Source organism: Thalassophryne amazonica, chromosome 1 (assembly GCF_902500255.1).
Source record: "Thalassophryne amazonica chromosome 1, fThaAma1.1, whole genome shotgun sequence".
NCBI classification, from domain to species: domain Eukaryota; kingdom Metazoa; phylum Chordata; class Actinopteri; order Batrachoidiformes; family Batrachoididae; genus Thalassophryne; species Thalassophryne amazonica.
The window spans coordinates 28,350,333-28,368,955 of record NC_047103.1 but is presented as its reverse complement, the minus strand read 5'-3'; the positions used below and the strand labels follow the sequence as shown (position 1 = coordinate 28,368,955).

At 45.8% G+C, this 18,623-nt stretch overlaps 1 long non-coding RNA gene across 1 annotated transcript; it reads right to left on the bottom strand.

Annotated features, from left to right (window-relative positions):
• Positions 1 to 9: 9 nt before the first annotated feature.
• On the bottom strand, positions 10 to 16,696 carry LOC117519182. The gene is made up of 3 exons (XR_004563200.1): positions 16,620 to 16,696; positions 16,201 to 16,213; positions 10 to 19 (listed from the first exon to the last, which is right to left on the bottom strand). It is a non-coding gene; the product is annotated as an uncharacterized LOC117519182 (long non-coding RNA).
• Positions 16,697 to 18,623: the final 1,927 nt, after the last annotated feature.

The following is an 18,623-nucleotide window of genomic DNA, read 5'->3' as shown; positions in this document are numbered from 1 at the left end:
GCATCAAGAATATATTAACCTATTTTGGCATGGGTAGCCACATTGGTGGGGTTGTTATCGGGGAACCCCATAACATGGAATGTCATGTTGGTGTCAATCTTGAAAAAAAAGGCTGCCATCTTGGAATTTTAAATGGGCAATTAATCATATTTGCAATGAACGTATGCCATAAGCATCAACTATCAAGATTTGTGCAATTTTTCTGTTACCTGCTGCACTATAGGTGGTGCCATGAATGCGGCGAAGCATGGCACTAGTGCGTGCTCGCAGACATGATTTTTCTTTTTTTTTTTTCTATTTCGCACCTTGTTTTGATGTGGTACTGTGATTTAAAATGGGTCATTGCCTTGTTGTTGTGAGGTGATTTATTATAATATTGAGAATAATAAGAAAAACTCACACATCTTCAACCACTTAATCTTATTAAGGGTCAGGGGGCTGGGACCTTTTCCAGTAGTCATAGGGTGTGGGGCAGGGTACACCCTCGACAGGATGCCAATCTGTCAAGGGGCCACATGTGAACAAACAAATGCAGTTACACCCGCATGCACACCTATACGGACAATTTAAAGTTTCCAATCCAACTAATGTGCATGTCATTGGATGTGGGAGGAAGCCAGAGCACCTGGAAAGGAACCCACACAAACACGTGGACAACATTTGGATGGATGGATGGATGGATGGATGGATGGATGGATGGATGGATGGATGAGATTTATTGTCATTGTCAATACACAAGTGCAACAACAACGAGATTATGTCTACACGCCATTTACCACAGACAAGATACAGCAGTTAATCCACAATTATTACTTGTTTACCGTAATAATGGCACACATCAGAATTAAAGACAACACATATACATTTGACATTGTTTATGTGCACTAAACTTTGAAACAGTCCATTTTCCGAATTGAGGTGATGTGACTGTGGCGGGGCCGCAGCAACATGAAGTCGTGCCGCCGCCAGCTTGGGGGGAGAACGGGGAGCTACAGCAGCTAAAACTGCGCGGCACCCCAGAGGAGGAAGGGAGTGGTGTGAGCGGGGGCCGGGATGGGGTGGTGGAAGGGGACAGGAGGAGGTGGAGGGGGGCGGGAATTTACACTCCACACAGAAAGGCCACAGGTGGAAATTTATCCTATGACCTCTTTGCTGCAAAGCAACAGTGCTAACCACTAATTCACCATGCTGCCTGTGATGAAGAACTGATTTAAATAATTCATTAATTAATTTAATTACCTGTAACTTTTAATATATTTACAACTTTTCACTTAGTTTTTGCTCAAGTTTGACAAAATGTTTGAAGTCGATATGTGAAATTTATTTGAAAATGTAGGACTGCAGTAAAGGTAATTTATTTATTTATTTATTTATTTTTTAAAGGGACCATCTATATACATAAAGTGCTAATTCTGTCTGTCTGTATGTCTGTCTGTCCGGGATAAACTCCCAAACTATAATATGTAGCCCTAAAAACTATATATATTCGGAATCCTCATGACATGGGAAGCAAACTGGTACCATTTTTTTAAAAGTTGAACGTAACCAGAAAATGAATGCTTTAATCTATTCTCTTTATCTATTTATCTTTTATGGAATTACGGGGCAACCGGGTCAAGCTGCCCTGGTTCCCCTTTAATCATGGAATTACTGGGCAACCAGGGCCATAAAAGATAAGTAGGCTCCCCCCCCAACCATCTGTCTGTCTGTCTGTGATAAACTCCCAAACTATAATATGTAGCCCTAAAAACTATATATATATATTCTGAATCCTCATGACACGGGGAACAAATTGGTACCATTTTTTAAAAAGTTGAACATAACCAAAAAATTAATGCTTTAATCTATTCTCTTTATCGATTTATCTTTTATGGAATTACTGGGCAACCAGGTCAAGCTGCCCTGGTTACTCCCCCCCCACATCCTGAGGATGTCATCAAGAAAGCCTGAGTACAAAAAGTATAAAGCGGTCAGAATTCTAATTCCACTTCCCCCCAATCCTGATGATGTCATCAAGAAAGACTTAGTGAAGTGGTCAGCATTTTAATTACACCCCCCCATCCTGAGGATGTCATCAAGAAAGCCTGAGTACAACAATTATAAAGCGATCAGAATTCTAATACCCCCTGGGGTACCTGGGCAGCTTGAACCCTCGTGAGCATGCGTGAGTTTTTTCATGCATGTCGGTGACGTCATTTCCCTGTGGGCAGGCCTTGAGTGAGATGTGGTCCAGCCCTCTCGGCTGAATTCCTTTGTTTCACACGCTGCTGGAGACGGCGCTCGTTGCTTTATCAAAATTTTTTCTGGACCTGTGAGGAATATCCGAGTGGACACTATTTGAGAAATTTATCTGGTTTTCAGTGAAAAGTTTAACGGCTGATGAGAGATTATGGGGTGTTTCTGTCGCTGTAAGGACTTCCCACGGAGCGGGACGTCGCACAGCGCTTCCAGGCGCCGTCGTCGGCCTGTTTCGACCTGAAAACATCCTAATTTAAGGCTTAATTCACCCAGGACGTCGTGAGAGAACAGAGAAGATTCAGAAGAGGCCGGCATGAGGACTTTATGCGGACATTCCACTGTATAAGGACATTTTGTAATGAAAGACGTGCATGCAAATTCACCGAGTCGTTTCCGTGACGACTCGGCGAATCTGTGTGCTCCGCGACAGGAAAAACACCTCCGTGTTGAAAACCATTTGTAAAATTCAGGCGGCTTTTGATGACTTTCAACAAGTGAGTAACTGAGAAATTGTTTAACAGCTTGGGCATGTTCCAACTTGCCCGTTAAGGTTTCCAACTGAGGTGTTTTTCTTGTCGCGACCCCCCGCGGTCGGGTCCGGCCCGACATGCGACTCTGCCCGCACGTTCTTTCATTACAAAATGTCCGTTAACAATGGAATGTCCGAATAAACTCCTCATGCTGACTTCTTCTGAAAGTTCTCTGTTCTCTGACGACTTACTGGGTCAACAGAGCCTGAAATGTGAAAGTTTTCAACTTGAAATGGCGAGACGCTGCCGCCTCGAAGCGCAGATCACCGTCAGGCACCGTGGGCCATCCTTAAAGCGACACTTACAGACCAAAGTCTCTCATCAGCCGTTAAAATTTTTACCGAAAACCAGCTGAATTTATTGAATGGTGTCCACTCAGTTGTGCCTTACAGTTTTTGAAAAAAATTTTATCAAACAAAGCAACAGTCTCTGAGCCATTCCTAAACAATGAAAAAATGACGAGAGGGTGAGCGACTCCTCACTCAAAGACTGCCCACAGGCGAATGACGTAACCGACAGATGTGAAAAAACTCTTGCATGCCCACGAGGGTTAAAGCATGTCTGATGTAATCACACGTGATTCAAAGCCATATGGTTTTTGAAAAAAATAATATACTTCCAACTTTTGATTGACCGTCAGAGTAGTCATTGTTGATACTTTTCTAACAGACCTCGTATTTTGTTGGTATTGTCATGGGATGCACTAAAAGTGAACCATTAAAATCTACAGACATGGAATGTTCTCATGGGATTCAACCCATCAGTTCTTTGTGATGATTAAAATTCAGTGTGTAACCTCAGGGGACATTAGCCTTCAGAGCCTCGAGATTTCCTCTCTTACAATTTACACAACATGCTTTGATAGTTTGCAGAAAGCATTCGCGGGTCATCGCTTCAGACTCGGGTAAGATAAACAGCAACCAGTTCTTGATGACTGAAGCTGCGACAAACTTGTGTTGAAGGGAAAGCATCCGGAGTGATTTAGTATTTAAAGTCATTTCTTTATTTAAAACCACAGCTTCAGTCATCATATCCCCCAAAGATGCATGCTAATACGAATCACCTCTTTCACCATTAACTCGTTCCTCAACCAGATCTGAGAAGGGAAGCAAATTAAAGCTCCACTTTTCAAATCTCAGTCGCATCGCAGCATCAATTCGCTCGTGAGGATGAATTTCAGACTTCGCTACTTGTCACCACGTTGACTCACTTCAAGGCCGAAGAATAAGATCTGATGTTCACCCAAATTGAAAGGAGAGGAGAAGCAGAGAGTCACATCAATAGGCTGATAGCTGATGCTTGCAGGTTTCAAAGATTTTTTTTTATTTTTATTATTTGGATGCTCCTGCGTGAAAAAGATAAATGACAAGAAATGAAAGGATTGAAGTGAGCTATCTCTCTCACTATGAAGACGCTGTAGTGAGTGTTTCAAAGTGGATATGCCTTGCAGCTTTAATGACACGATTTCATGTGAAATCAATAAGCTGCAGCAAGGTTTGATTTCCTGCATAGTGTGCAAACAGAAGTATATTATTAGAATTTGTATCTTTAGCAATATTTACAGTATGCATTGATCATGCAAATGCATGCAATCAGAGCTCTTTCCTGAATGCTTTATTTGAGTTAACCAACACACGCAGATTAAGCTTTTGCCGATATGATCCAAATTAATTGTATGTTCACACTAATACAGAGCGGGCATAACTCATATTTTCTATTAAACTATGTTCTGATCAAATCTATAATAAAATCCCTCATTTTCTGGGACATTATCCATCTGCTCCCCAAATGTCATCGGCATTCTCTCATATATTTATCAGTACAGTGTTGCTATGTGCATGACAGTCTTCTGGATCTCATTTCAAAAATGTATGTCACTTCCAAAACTGAACAGCTTTTTTCGCCAGTACATTATGCATTTGCTCACAAAATTTCTTTAAAAAACATTCATGTCTTTGTGAGATATCCTGCTAAAAGTCAAACAGAAAGGCGCGGGAGAAAATATTACCACCTTGGCAGATTTAAAAGGAAAGGTGTGTGTGGAGTATCTTGGAATTACTTCTTTCAACTAGCTATGTGTAATGGAGATACATAATGAAATTACAAAATTATGTGAATTGCAATCTATTACAATAACTGATGAAAAGTAATTAAATTACATGATTACAAAGGGGTTACTTTTGGATATAATAAACATTTGTGTAAAATGAGCAATATATTGAAGTAAAGCTGGAAAACATCAATATACTAAATCAAATCAAATCAATTTTATTTATATAGCGCCAAATCACAACAAACAGTTGCCCCAAGGCGCCTTATATTGTAAGGCAAGGCCATACAATAATTACGGAAAAACCCCAACGGTCAAAACGACCCCCTGTGAGCAAGCACTTGGCAACAGTGGGAAGGAAAAACTCCTTTTAAACAGGAAGAAACCTCCAGCAGAACCAGGCTCAGGGAGGGGCAGTCTTCTGCTGGGACTGGTTGGGGCTGAGGGAGAGAACCAGGAAAAAGACATGCTGTGGAGGGGAGCAGAGATCAATCACTAATGATTAAATGCAGAGTGGTGCATACAGAGCAAAAAGAGAAAGAAACACTCAGTGCATCATGGGAACCCCCCAGCAGTCTAAGTCTATAGCAGCATAACTAAGGGATGGCTCAGGGTCACCTGATCCAGCCCTAACTATAAGCTTTAGCAAAAAGGAAAGTTTTAAGCCTAATCTTAAAAATAGAGAGGGTGTCTGTCTCCCTGATCTGAATTGGGAGCTGGTTCCACAGGAGAGGAGCCTGAAAGCTGAAGGCTCTGCCTCCCATTCTACTCTTACAAACCCTAGGAACTATAAGTAAGCCTGCAGCCTGAGAGCGAAGCGCTCTATTGGGGTGATATGGTACTATGAGGTCCCTAAGATAAGATGGGACCTGATTATTCAAAACCTTATAAGTAAGAAGAAGAATTTTAAATTCTATTCTAGAATTAACAGGAAGCCAATGAAGAGAGGCCAATATGGGTGAGATATGCTCTCTCCTTCTAGTTCCTGTCAGCACTCTAGCTGCAGCATTTTGAATTAACTGAAGGCTTTTCAGGGAACTTTTAGGACAACCTGATAATAATGAATTACAATAGTCCAGCCTAGAGGAAATAAATGCATGAATTAGTTTTTCAGCATCACTCTGAGACAAGACCTTTCTAATTTTAGAGATATTGCGCAAATGCAAAAAAGCAGTCCTACATATTTGTTTAATATGCGCATTGAATGACATATCCTGATCAAAAATGACTGCAAGATTTCTCACAGTATTACGAGAGGTCAGGGTAATGCCATCCAGAGTAAGGATCTGGTTAGACACCATGTTTCTAACATTTGTGGGGCCAAGTACAATAACTTCACTTTTATCTGAGTTTAAAAGCAGGAAATTAGAGGTCATCCATGTCTTTATGTCTGTAAGACAATCCTGCAGTTTAGCTAATTGGTGTGTGTCTTCTGGCTTCATGGATAGATAAAGCTGGGTATCATCTGCGTAACAATGAAAATTTAAGCAATGCCATCTAATAATACTGCCTAAGGGAAACATGTATAAAGTGAATAAAATTGGTCCTAGCACAGAACCTTGTGGAACTCCATAATTAACCTTAGTCTGTGAAGAATATTCCCCATTTACATGAACAAATTGTAATCTATTAGATAAATATGATTCAAACCACCGCAGCGTGTGAGACGCTAAATTAGTGAGACGCCATTTCCTCTCCAACTTACGGGTTATCTGCTTTAAGCTGCGAGTTTGTGAGTTATACCACGGAGTCAGGCACTTCTGATTTAAAGCTCTCTTTTTCAGAGGAGCTACAGCATCCAAAGTTGTCTTCAATGAGGATGTAAAACTATTGATGAGATACTCTATCTCACTTACAGAGTTTAGGTAGCTACTCTGCACTGTGTTGGTATATGGCATTAGAGAACATAAAGAAGGAATCATATCCTTAAACCTAGTTACAGCGCTTTCTGAAAGACTTCTAGTGTAATGAAACTTATTCCCCACTGCTGGGTAGTCCATCAGAGTAAATGTAAATGTTATTAAGAAATGATCAGACAGAAGGGAGTTTTCAGGGCATACTGTTAAGTCTTCTATTTCCATACCATAAGTCAGAACAAGATCTAAGATATGATTAAAGTGGTGGGTGGACTCATTTACTTTTTGAGCAAAGCCAATAGAGTCTAATAATAGATTAAATGCAGTGTTGAGGCTGTCATTCTCAGCATCTGTGTGGATGTTAAAATCGCCCACTATAATTATCTTATCTGAGCTAAGCACTAAGTCAGACAAAAGGTCTGAAAATTCACAGAGAAACTCACAGTAACGACCAGGTGGACGATAGATAATATAAAACTGGTTTTTGGGACTTCCAATTTGGATGGACAAGACTAAGAGTCAAGCTTTCAAATGAATTAAAGCTCTGTCTGGGTTTTTGATTAATTAATAAGCAGGAATGGAAGATTGCTGCTAATCCTCCGCCTCGGCCCGTGCTACGAGCATTCTGACAGTTAGTGTGACTCGGGGGTGTTGACTCATTTAAACTAACATACGTTGGCTGTCAATAAAGTAACGGTCCTTTTTATTTTTTTCAAAAACTATATGGATTTCATTCATATGTTTTTACGTCAGACATGCTTGAACCCTCGTGCGCATGCGTGAGTTTTTCCACGCCTGTCGGTGACGTCATTCGCCTGTGAGCACTCCTTGTGGGAGGAGTCGTCCAGCCCCTCGTCGGAATTCCTTTGTCTGAGAAGTTGCTGAGAGACTGGTGCTTTGTTTGATCAAAATTTTTTCTAAACCTGTGAGACACATCGAAGTGGACACGGTTCGAAAAATTAAGCTGGTTTTCGGTGAAAATTTTAACGGCTGATGAGAGATTTTGAGGTAATACTGTCACTTTAAGGACTTCCCACGGAGCGAGACGTCGTGCAGTACTCCCAGGCGCCGTCGTCAGCCTGTCACAAGCTGAAAACCTCCACATTTCAGGCTCTATTGATCCAGGACGTCGTGAGAGAACAGAGAAGTTTCAGAAGAAGTCGGTTTCAGCATTTTATCCGGATATTCCACTGTTAAAGGAGATTTTTTTCGGGATGCAGCCGGCGCGGTGCGGTGGCACAGGAAAAACACCTCCGTGTTGATAACCATTTGTAAAATCCAGGCAGCTTTTGATGGCTTTCAGTGGAGTGAGTATATGAGAAATTGTTTAACAGCTGGACATGTTCCAACTTGTCCTTAAGGCTTCCAATGGAGGTGTTTTTCCTGTGGCGGAGCGTCACGACGGCTGCGAGCCGACGCTGCAATCCGCCCGCATGTCTTTCATTAAAAAATCTCCTTTAACAGTGGAATATCCGGATAAAATGCTGAAACCGACTTCTTCTGAAACTTCTCTGTTCTCTCATGACTTCCTGGATCAATAGAGCCTGAAATGTGGAGGTTTTCAGCTTGAAACAGGCTGATGACGGCGCCTGGGAGTGCTGCACGACGTCTCGCTCCGTGGGAAGTCCTTAAAGCGACAGTATCACCTCAAAATCTCTCATCAGCCGTTAAAATTTTCACCGAAAACCAGCTTAATTTTTCAAACCGTGTCCACTTCGATGTGTCTCACAGGTTTAGAAAAAATTTTGATCAAACAAAGCGCCAGTCTCTCAGCAACTTCTCAGACAAAGGAATTCCGACGAGGGGCTGGACGACTCCTCCCACAAGGAGTGCTCACAGGCGAATGACGTCACCGACAGGCGTGGAAAAACTCACGCATGCGCACGAGGGTTCAAGCATGTCTGACGTAAAAACATATGAATGAAATCCATATAGTTTTTGAAAAAATAAAAAGGACCTATACTTTATTGACAGACCTCATATTCATCCTGCTGTAACCAGGTTTCTGTAAGGCAGAATAAATCAATATGTTGATCAGTTATTATATCATTTACTAACAGGGACTTAGAAGAGAGAGACCTAATGTTTAATAGACCACATTTAACTGTTTTAGTCTGTGGTGCAGTTGAAGGTGCTATATTATTTTTTCTTTTTGAATTTTATGCTTAAATAGATTTTACTGGTTGTTGGTGGTCTGGGAGCAGGCACCGTCTCTACGGGGATGGGGTAATGAGGGGATGGCAGGGGGAGAGAAGCTGCAGAGAGGTGTGTAAGACTACAACTCTGCTTCCTGGTCCCAACCCTGGATAGTCACGGTTTGGAGGATTTAAGAAAATTGGCCAGATTTCTAGAAATGAGAGCTGCTCCATCCAAAGTGGGATGGATGCCGTCTCTCCTAACAAGACCAGGTTTTCCCCAGAAGCTTTGCCAGTTATCTATGAAGCCCACCTCATTTTTTGGACACCACTCAGACAGCCAGCAATTCAGGGATAACATGCGGCTAAACATGTCACTCCCGGTCCGATTGGGGAGGGGCCCAGAGAAAACTACAGAGTCCGACATAGTTTTTGCAAAGTTACACACCGATTCAATGTTAATTTTAGTGACCTCCGATTGGCGTAACCGGGTGTGGTTACTGCCGACGTGAATTACAATCTTACCAAATTTACGCTTAGCCTTAGCCAGCAGTTGCAAATTTCCTTCAATGTCACCTGCTCTGGCCCCCGGAAGACAATTGACTATGGTTGCTGGTGTCGCTACCTTCACATTTATCAAAACAGAGTCGCCAATAACCAGAGTTTGATCGTCGGCGGGTGTGTCGTGGAGTGGGGAAAAACGTTTAGAAATGTGAACGGGTTGGCGGTGTACACGGGGCTTCTGTTTAGAACTACGCTTCTTCCTCACAGTCACCCAGTCGGCCTGCTTTCCCGGCTGCTCGGGATCTGCTGGAAGGGAACTAACGGCGGCTAAGCTACCTTGGTCCGCACTGACTACAGGGGCCTGGCTAGCTGTAGAATTTTCCACGGTGCGGAGCCGAGTCTCCAATTCGCCCAGCCTGGCCTCCAAAGCTACGAATAAGCTACACTTATTACAAGTACCATTACTGCTAAAGGAGGCCGAGGAATAACTAAACATTTCACACCCAGAGCAGAAAAGTGCAGTAGAGACAGGAGAAGCTGCCATGCTAAATCGGCTAAGAGCTAGTAGCTACGCTAAGCTAGCGGATTCCTAAAAACACACAAAGTGAATAATGTGTAAATAATTTAGAGGTGATTCAGCAGAGGGAGTGCTTTAGTTAAGGCACGTGAAGATTACACTGTAAAACAAATCGTTATCTAATTAACTAGATCAATCCAACTGCGCAGATTAAACAGCTAACAGATACAGCAAAACACTGCTGTGCTCCGGAACAGGAAGTGATACAATACCGCAGTGAGAGCCAACCACCAGTAGAGGCAAGCCTACTACAATGTGGGTCACCAAAAACCGCTGACATGTATTTGATAGGTCTTTTGTTTTTCTTTTTTCTTTTTTTTTTTTGCACTTCCACATCCTATCTTCTAAACAAGTAAAATAGATAATGACAAAAAAAAACAAAAAAACAATGTTTCTACTTCAGTGACTTTGACACTATAAATCTGGCAACTCTTATTCCACACAAATCTGTTGTGTGGGCCGCCAGAAGAGGAGGTACTGCTGGCCCACCACCAGAGGGCGCCCTGTCTGGAGTGCGGGCTCCAGGCACCAGAGGGCGCAGCCGCCTCACAGGAGCAGCCAGGGTGACAGCTGTCACGCATCACCTGCAACAGCTGTTACCAATCATCTGATCAGCAGGGGTACATCAGCAGGACGACGTCTCCACCTCTTTGCCGAGATATCGCTCTACCTGGAAGGTAACGTTCTCAGCTGACTGTGTGATCTTTCGACAGTAACCTTTTGTTACTTTTGTGCATTGTATAGCAGACTCTTTTTCCAACGAGAGGTGGAGGTAGTTTTCCCGCCGTGCGGATTGCTGGGTGCAAACGCGCCCACATTTAATTGTTTTTTTGTTCCTCGCCAGCAGTACCAGGTCCGACACGCGGAGGCAGTGGCCACCTGGGAGTTCGGGACTTGGCGGCTCCAGTATTCCCGGGGTCTGGTGGCGGAGGAAATCGTGTGGTTCCGGTTCTGCTTTGGACAGACGTCTTCTATCTTCGAGCCTGCCCACACGACACCTTTTGTGATTTGGCTTTTTGTCTATTGTTGTAATCTGTTGTGTTTGTTGTGCCCATTCACAAGAGTAAAGTGTTGTTATTTGACTTCCTCCATTGTCTGTTCATTTGCGCCCCCTGTTGTGGGTCCGTGTACCTACACTTTCCCAACAGGATATTTCGGCCAACGTCATGGACCCCGAGGGGCGTCAACCGGCTGTTGAACGGCCAATGGAAGAGCAGGGCGCACAGGCATCTGCAGGAGGAATGATCGGTGAGTTGCAGCGAATCCTCACCGCTTTTACGGCTCGGCTGGATCTGATGACTGAGCAGAACATCCTCCTTAACCGCAGGGTGGAGGCTCTCGCCACGCAGGTGGAAGCGCGCCCTCAGGGCGCTGCTGCGGCTCCCCCTCCTGTCGATCCTGTGCGCAACAGTGACGTTCCACAGGTCGTTCAACGACCCCTCCCACCTTCCCCTGAAGCATACATAAGCCCTCCAGAGCCGTACGGGGGTTGTGTGGAGACATGCGCGGACTTTCTTATGCAGTGTTCGCTCGTCTTCGCACAACGTCCCGTCATGTACGCGACTGATGCTAGTAAGATAGCTTATGTAATTAATCTGCTTCGCGGCAAGGCACGCGCTTGGACTACAGCGCTTTGGGAGCAAAATTCACGGCTCCTTCTGACATATGATGGGTTTGTGAGGGAGTTCAGAACAGTGTTCGATCACCCAAATAGAGGAGAGACCGCTTCAGCCGTGCTGCTGTCAATGAGACAGGGGTGCCGGAGCGCAGCTGCTTATGCAGTCGACTTCCGCATCGCGGCTGCGAGGTCCGGCTGGAATAACACTGCCCTCCGTGCCGCCGTCGTAAACGGACTGTCGTTGGTCCTGAAGGAGCTCCTGGTGGCCAAGGACGAACCGCGGGATTTAGACGGGCTTATTGATCTCGTTATACGATTAGACAATCGGTTAGAAGAACGCCGTCGGGAACGAGACGAAGGGCGTGGCCGGGCACGCGCCGTCCCTCTCCCTTCCGGTTCTGACCGAGTTCCGCCCTCCCCACGCTCCACGGCCTCTACGCTCCGTGTGGTTACAGCTCCCCCTGCTGATGAAGCTATGGACACGAGCAGGGCCACATTTAGGGCACCAGATAGACAGAGGAGGCTGGCCCGCAGAGCATGCTTTGTTTGTGGCTCAATAGAGCATCAAGTGAGGGACTGCCCCGAGCGGTTAAAACACCAATGCCCGCCCCTAGAAACTGGGTTAGGGGTGGGCCAAAACATTCACGTGGGACATACCCATATTGCCACACGACTCCCAGTTACAATCCTTTATGAGGATTTAACCCTGAAGGCCCCAGCACTGGTGGACACGGGCTCTGAAGGGAATCTGTTAGACAGCATATGGGCCAGGGAGGTAGGGCTCCCTCTGGTGGCGCTTACCTCCCCTGTGCAGGTGCGGGCACTAGATGGCTCCCTACTCCCTTTAATCACACATAACACCACCAGTAACTCTGGTGGTGTCAGGAAATCACCGGGAGGAGATCGAGTTTTTTGTGACTCCTGCCACCTCCCGTGTGATTCTCGGTTTCCCTTTGATGTTAAAACACAATCCCCGGATCGATTGGCCGTCCGGGGTAGTGGTTCAGTGGAGCAAGACCTGCCATCGGGTATGTTTAGGTTCCTCGGTTCCTCCCGGTTCCAAGCCTAATGAGGAGGTCAGAGTCTTGCCGGTGGAGTACCATGACCTTGTGGATGTGTTCAGTAAGGATCTGGCGCTCACCCTTCCCCCCCACCGTCCGTACGATTGTGCCATTGATTTGGTTCCAGGCGTTGAGTTCCCGTCCAGCAGGCTGTACAACCTCTCACGACCTGAGCGCGAATCAATGGAGACCTACATCCGGGACTCTTTAGCCGCCGGGTTGATCCGGAATTCCACCTCCCCGATGGGTGCAGGTTTCTTTTTTGTGGGTAAAAAAGACGGCGGACTTCATCCATGCATTGATTATAGGGGGCTGAACGAAATTACGGTTCGTAATCGATACCCGTTGCCGTGTTCACGCCCCTGCATGGAGCCCAAATATTCACTAAGCTAGATCTTAGAAATGCGTATCACCTGGTTCGGATCCGGAAGGGAGACGAGTGGAAGACGGCATTTAACACCCCCTTAGGTCACTTTGAGTACCTGGTCATGCCGTTCGGCCTCACAAACGCCCCCGCGACATTCCAAGCATTAGTTAATGATGTCTTGCGGGATTTCCTGCACCGATTCGTCTTCGTATATATATAGACGATATTCTCATCTTTTCTCCGGATCCTGAGACTCATGTCCGGCATGTACGTCAGGTCCTGCAGTGGTTGTTGGAGAACTGGCTGTTTGTGAAGGGCGAGAAGTGTGAGTTTCACCGCACCTCTTTGTCCTTCCTGGGGTTTATCATCTCCCCCAACTCCGTCGCTCCTGATCCGGCCAAGGTTGCGGCGGTGAGAGACTGGCCCCAACCCACTAGCCGTAGGAAGCTGCAACAGTTCCTCGGCTTTGCAAATTTCTACAGGAGGTTCATTAAGGGCTACAGTCAGGTAGTTAGCCCCCTGACAGCCCTGACCTCACCAAAAGTCCCCTTCACCTGGTCGGATCGTTGCGATGCCGCGTTCAAGGAGTTGAAACGGCGCTTCTCGTCTGCACCCGTTCTGGTGCAGCCCGATCCTAGTCGCCAGTTAGTGGTTGAAGTGGACGCCTCGGACTTAGGGATAGGAGCTGTGCTTTCCCAGAGCGGGAAGACCGATAAGGTCCTTCACCCGTGTGCCTATTTTTCCCGTAGGTTGACCCCGGCCGAACGGAACTATGACGTCGGCAATCGAGAACTCCTTGCGGTGAAAGAGGCTCTTGAAGAGTGGAGACATCTGTTGGAGGGAACGTCCGTGCCATTCACTGTTTTCACTGACCACCGGAACCTGGAGTATATCAGGAACGCCAAGGGGCTGAACCCCAGGCAAGCCCGCTGGTTACTGTTCTTCGGCCGTTTTGACTTCCGGATCACCTACCGTCCCGGGACCAAAAACCAGAGATCGGATGCCTTGTCCCGGGTACATGAAGATGAAGTCAAAGCAGAGTTGTCGGATCCACCGGAACCCATCATCCTGGAGTCCACTATCGTGGCCACCCTCACCTGGGACGTAGAGAGAACCGTCCGGGAGGCCCTGGCACGAAGCCCGGACCCCGGAACTGGGCCGAAGAACAAACTACACGTCCCACCAGAAGCTAGGGCTGCAGTCCTGGACTTCTGTCACGGCTCCAAGCTCTCCTGTCATCCAGGGGTGCGAAGAACCGTGGCAGTTGTCCGGCAGCACTTCTGGTGGGAATCCCTAGAGGCCGACGTCCGGGATTATATCCAGGCCTGTACCACCTGCGCCAGGGGCAAGGCTGACCACCGCAGGGCATCGGGACTACTCCAGCCGCTGCCTGTGCCTCATCGCCCCTGGTCCCACATCGGCCTGGATTTTGTCACGGGCCTCCCGCCGTCCCAGGGTAACACCACCATCCTCACGATAGTGGGCCGATTCTCCAAGGCGGCCCACTTCGTGGCCCTCCCGAAGCTCCCAACAGCCCAGGAGACAGCGGACCTCCTGGTCCACCACGTCGTCCGGCTGCATGGGATTCCAACAGACATCGTCTCCGATCGCGGTCCCCAGTTCTCCTTGCAAGTCTGGAGGAGCTTCTGCCGGGAACTGGGGGCCACGGTGAGTCTCTCGTACGGGTACCACCCTCAGACCAATGGGCAAGCAGAACGGGTGAATCAGGAGGTGGAACAGGCCTTGCCCTGCATGACTGCCGCGCACCCAGCGGCCTGGAGTACCCATTTGGCCTGGATCGAGTATGCCCATAACAGCCAGGTGTCTTCAGCCACCGGCCTCTCCCCTTTTGAGATGTGTCTGGGGTATCAGCCCCCGTTGTTTCCGGTGGTTGAGGGAGAGGTCGGTGTGCCCTCGGTCCAGGCCCACCTACGGAAGTGCCGTCGGGTGTGGCGTGCCGCCCGTTCTGCTTTGCTAAAGGCCCGGACGAGGGCAAAAGCCCATGCAGACCGTCGGCGGACCCCGGCCCCTGCGTATCGGCCAGGGCAGGAGGTATGGTTGTCCACAAAGGACATTCCCCTCAAAGTGGACTCCCCCAAGCTACAGGACCGTTACATCGGCCCCTTTAAGATCCTTAAGGTCATCAGTCCAGCCGCAGTGAGGCTTCAGCTTCCGGCCTCACTGCGGATCCATCCTGTGTTTCATGTGTCCCGGGTAAAACCACATCACACCTCACCCCTCTGTGCTCCGGGTCCGGCGCCGCCTCCTGCCCGGATCATCGATGGGGAGCCGGCTTGGACTGTGCGCCGGCTCTTGGATGTCCGTAGGATGGGCCGGGGCTTCCAGTATTTGGTGGACTGGGAGGGGTACGGACCCGAAGAACGCTCCTGGGTGAAGAGGAGCTTCGTCCTGGACCCGGCCCTCCTGGCCGATTTCTACCGCCGCCACCCGGACAACCCTGGTCGGGTGCCAGGAGGCGCCCGTTGAGGGGGGGGTCCTGTTGTGTGGGCCACCAGAAGAGGAGGTACTGCTGGCCCACCACCAGAGGGCGCCCTGTCTGGAGTGTGGGCTCCAGGCACCAGAGGGCGCAGCCGCCTCACAGGAGCAGCCAGGGTGACAGCTGTCACGCATCACCTGCAACAGCTGTTACCAATCATCTGATCAGCAGGGGTACATCAGCAGGACGACGTCTCCACCTCTTTGCCGAGATATCGCTCTACCTGGAAGGTAACGTTCTCAGCTGACTGTGTGATCTTTCGACAGTAACCTTTTGTTACTTTTGTGCATTGTATAGCAGACTCTTTTTTCCAACGAGAGGTGGAGGTAGTTTTCCCCGCCGTGCGGATTGCTGGGTGCAAACGCGCCCACATTTAATTGTTTTTTTGTTCCTCGCCAGCAGTACCAGGTCTGACACGCGGAGGCAGTGGCCACCTGGGAGTTCGGGACTTGGCAGCTCCAGTATTCCCGGGGTCTGGTGGCGGAGGAAATCATGTGGTTCCGGTTCTGCTTTGGACAGACGTCTTCTATCTTCGAGCCTGCCCACACGACACCTTTTGTGATTTGGCTTTTTGTCTATTGTTGTAATCTGTTGTGTTTGTTGTGCCCATTCACAAGAGTAAAGTGTTGTTATTTGACTTCCTCCATTGTCCGTTCATTTGCGCCCCCTGTTGTGGGTCCGTGTACCTACACTTTCCCAGCACATATCTGTCAGTTTTGTAACAATAGGACGGATTGAATAGAATAGAACAGAATATTCATTATCACAGCCAAATGGCCTCTGTGTATGTGCGTATGGTTTTGATCACTCAAAAACAGACAGCTGCCATTTGCCATTTGGTATGCTTTTGTATTTTTGTTCAAGGTTGAACACTGCGAAAACGGAAAGTTGTTAAGACTAACATTTTTGGGGAAATTAGCTGTTTTAGCTAACCAATGGACGTTGTGCTACAATGCACCACGGGACATCAGATTTTGGGGCATTGTTAGTGTTACTGATTTATTGTGTTTTGTAGTTTAATTGATTTAGTCAGTTTAGTTAAGTTTCATGTTGCTGTTACCTTGAGTGAAAACTGTTGTGTGTTTGATGTCTTCCTCCACTGTCTCTGTTTCTGCCTGTCTAAAGTTAGAAGCACCTGCTTGTGACAGAATGCGGGAAAGACAAAATGCTGTGTGTACATCCGTACATGTGTGCGTGTGTGCCTGCATGCAACTTTAATCACAGAGAAACTATGGAGAGCTGACATTTGCCATTTGGTATGCTTATGCTGTTTGGTACGCTAGAGGAGGTAATGGTCTAGTGGTTAAGCGTTGGGCTTAAGACCAGAGGATCCTCGGTTCAGATCCCAGCTTGACCAGAAAATCACTAAGAGCCCTTGGGCAAGTTCCTTAATCCCCTAGATGCTCCCGGTGTGTAGTGGGCAGTGTTGTATAAAAAAATCACACTTAAGTAAAATTACAGATACCCATTAAAAACATTACTGTGGTAGAAGTTCAAGTAACTGAAATGCTACTCAAGTAAAAGTCTTAAAGTATCTAGTATTGACTGTACTTAAGTATGACAAGCAATGTACAACTAAATGTATTCAAGTATTGAAAGTAAAAGTACAAGTAAATGTTAATAATCAAAAATGGACTGATTTTTTTAAATAAAAGTTTATCTAGGCTTGTAAATGACTGGTAGTATTAGTCAAAATAATGAAAATTGTGCACATCACACAAAAACACTTAGAAACAAGGCTTCAAAACCTAAACGAGAGTAGGCTACTCACTCGGTGTTCACAGGAAACAGTTATTTATTTCTATATGTATTTATTTATTTTCATTGTTACATGGTTTTATCTTTTCTGTTGCGTTTTATTTCATTAGGTTCTTTTTGTCGCTTTCTCTAAACTTGTGTTGTAACATTATTAGTCTATTATTATTGACTATTATTGTCTATTATGTAGACTATTATTGTTGTTGCTATAATATATGAATAAAAAAAAAATACAATTTGACTCTTTTATGACAACGAACGCTGAGCCTTTAATTAAAGAGAAAACAAATCAACACAAACGTGCTGATGCAAACAGCTTAATGCTAACTTAACAATGAAAAAGCCATAGACATGCCAACGCATTAGCATCGGTCCTGTTTTTAAGTTATAAAATACATCTATCAGCTGTTTCAGAAGACCATAACAGGTTGGTTTAACATAAAATATTAAATATTACTCACAGACATATGCTCATCTGGGTTTTAGCGGGGAAAATTAGGATAAAGTGAAATATAACAATCAATCCACGAATCATAAATCGAAGCACTGCTTCGACCTGCGAATCACTGCTTCAGTTGGTTCAAGGTTCAAAGCAAAGCTGCGCGGCAGAAAAGTTGATTACAGACCCGCTGCAGGTCTGTAATCAATGTAGAGAAATGTTCATTTTCCTGATAAACAAGTGCGCAACTGCAAAAAAGCCTAGCGGACATGCCTCTTGACAAATCGGCCTGACTTCATTGCAGTAACTAGTGGTGTCTCTGGGTGAAAACAAGACTTTTTTCGTGTGTGTGTGTGTGTGTGTGTGTGTGTTTTTTTTTTTTTGTAACAAGTAACGGCATGGCACATAGAAAATGTATCGGAGTAGAAGTATGCAATTAAGGTCAGAAATGTAGTGAAGTAAAAGTGAAAGTACAAAGTCTCCCAAAATGTACTTAAGTACAGTAGTGAAGTATTTTTACTTCGTTACTATTAAACACTGGTAGTGGGCACCTTGCATCTGGTGAATAATAGGCATTATTTGTAAAGTACTTTGAGCATGTGATGCAGATGGAAAAGTGCTATATAAATGCAGTCCATTTATTTATGTATTTTGGGTCAAGGGTGAACGCTGCCAAAATTGAACATTGATAGGACTAATATTTTTGGAGGAGCTGTGGATATTAGCTGCACTGAATAATGGAAGTTGCTAACTACCTTCTGGATTCACATGCCTTTCCAGCAGGAGTTGGTATATCATTTTATATTAAAAGGGGGAGTGGGGTGAGTGATTTTATTTGATAAGGTCAATGTAAGCACATAATATAATTGTAAATACATGTATGGCACACCAAAGGGACAACACTTATTTCCGTTTTGGTCCATTAAAAAACTCAAATGACAAAACAGAAGTAAAAAACAAAATAATAATAATAATAATAACATGTGAATGACC